The following is a 2493-nucleotide window of genomic DNA, read 5'->3' on the forward strand; positions in this document are numbered from 1 at the left end:
AAACAGCATGAGAAGAAGAGAAAAGAGGAAAAGAATTATATTTGAGGACTTTTCTGCTGCGTGCGATTTGTAAAGAAAGAGCAGATTAGCAAGAGAGTCGAATGGGAGAGACTGCATAGCTTGAATTTGACTAAAAACATGGTTAACGGTAGAAAGCTTTTTATAAAAATATTTTATAATTGTATATTTGCTTATAATTGTGAATTTAAAACACCTTCAATGCTCTCAATTAAAAATATTATTAACTAAAAAGATAAGTAATATAAAATTAAATATTATCATATAGAGACCAGGAGTATATTTAAAAATTTTTACCTTGAAACGACAAAAGCTAATGAGAATTAATGTGTTGACGAAAATCAATTCGATCATGTAGGTGAATACTGTGTCTTCTTCCTGCATAATACTTATTATATATGGATAGTAAAAAAAGTACGTAAGAGAGCCCCATTTGGCCAAAGCATATAAGCAAGAGAGATACACCCTATGTTGTCCACGAGGATATTCGATCATGCACAAATTACAAAACTCAATAATGGTGCCAGCGCTTTTTCTAACGTCTCTGTCATAGTTTCTCTGAATCGTCGGCTAATATTTTAACTGAATTAGTTCTTGCTGCATGAGACACAAACACGTTTTAATATTTTTTTATAAGATTTCCAGAAATAGTTTTCGCAGTTCCTTTAGAAACTTTGTGAGAACTACACTGTAAGATTTGTACACTGGGGGATAACGTATGTAAATGCCGTTAAACCAACAAGTATTGAACAATAGAATGGATATACAGATAATCTAGATTAGATTGCCTTTCTTTTCATGGAATTTTTATTTATAGGTTCGTATATTAATCCATCAGTTGTGGATCGCCCTTGAAAAAAAGAAATTCATATTTTTATTCAGAACATTTTATCAAACGTTTTGTGAGATGTTTAGTAATTATCATTGGTCACATAGATTACATTATGAATGATCTTATTTCATTTTGATACTATCTTGTATGTTTTTTAATTTTAATTAAATTAAGTAATGACAATTATCCACAATTAGATTCTATGTACTAATAGCGAATCAGTTCACCAAATGTTTTATCCATTTTGGATTTAATTTCAATTGAGAGCATGATATCGATTTTTTTAATGAAATCTAATGATATTTACTACTTCCTATAAAAGCCGTAAAGCAATTTTGGTAAATATGCATTTTAGGTAACACGTCACCGATTTGAATGTCCTTTTGATATATTGTAGGGGAGAATGTTCTGAATGATTACTCATAAAAAGTGCGAGACGGTATTGATTTAGAAGATATAGTAAATTAAAATTCTATAATATGTAGAGAATAAATTTGAAAAATAATTAAACGAAAGGTAAAAATAAACTTTAAATACATAAATACATACTAAAAAATGTTTTTATATTATATAAGAGTCAAGATTTCATATAAGAGATAAGTATTTATCATATTCTATTTTGTCATACGCCGACAAGAATAATCAAAAAAAATAACATATTTAATTATAATCGGTCTTTACAATAGATATGACACATTTACGTTATAATTACGGGGCAGTAAATAAAACTGAAATTATTAGAAGTTAGCAAATAATACTAAACATACAGTTATGTCTTATTCTCGATTATTGTTATCTTCGTAGTATAGTTCTCTTCTTTGTTTTACTCTTTCTTATTAAATTTGATCGTGTACTAACTGAAATAAAAGAACATGTATAAATACGAGTATAAGTATATATTATAAAGTTACATACAATGACTCATAGAACAGATTAAATACTATACATAATGTAACTAACTGATTCAAAGAAGGGATAGAAAATGACTTTTTAATAATACATAATGAAATAAATATAATGTTAATTTGCTATAGATATTTTAATTCACTAATTCTCAAAATAAAATTTCCAATAGCATGGGTTGAACAGTTTCATAAGTCGTTATGTTTAAATAACTTTGTGTACATTATATAGTATATATATTTTTAGTATAAGATTTTTAGAAGTAGAAAATCTATAAAGTGGTCTGTTTTGTAAGCGTGGTGTCGCTCTCACACTCAGTATTTTGTGCCGATAAATTCAATTCAATGATCGTTATTTTTCTCGTAAGCCTTCTTCGCCTGTTCTAAAAGACTTTGCGCCATCTGATTGCCCGTCTTCTCCACCATTTGTGAAAAGTAACCATTTCGTTTGTCGTGTAACAGCTCATATAGGTAACCAAATTCCTATTCACATGATAATTCTAATTATCAAATAAAGACTATTCTTCAGGATATTACAAAATTTTCCAAAAAAGCTCGTCGATTATTCTTTGTATACGTAACATTAAATTTTCAGGAAAAAGTATATTGTTAATAAAAAAAAATCAATTTTAAATTTTCTAAATAATTTGAAGTAAATTTTCTCTCTAAAGAGTAAAAATTAAGTTAATCTTGAATAAGGATAATTCAATATTCAATCTTAAAGAATAAAATTTTAATTTT

The 2493-nt window shown here is 27.2% G+C and overlaps 1 pseudogene; it reads right to left on the reverse strand.

The window, feature by feature from the left end:
• Positions 1–2024: 2024 nt before the first annotated feature.
• LOC108746311 overlaps positions 2025–2493 on the reverse strand; it is a 10716-nt pseudogene continuing 10247 nt past the window's right edge.

Source organism: Trachymyrmex septentrionalis, unplaced genomic scaffold (assembly GCF_001594115.1).
Source record: "Trachymyrmex septentrionalis isolate Tsep2-gDNA-1 unplaced genomic scaffold, Tsep1.0 scaffold166, whole genome shotgun sequence".
In the NCBI taxonomy this organism is placed as follows: domain Eukaryota; kingdom Metazoa; phylum Arthropoda; class Insecta; order Hymenoptera; family Formicidae; genus Trachymyrmex; species Trachymyrmex septentrionalis.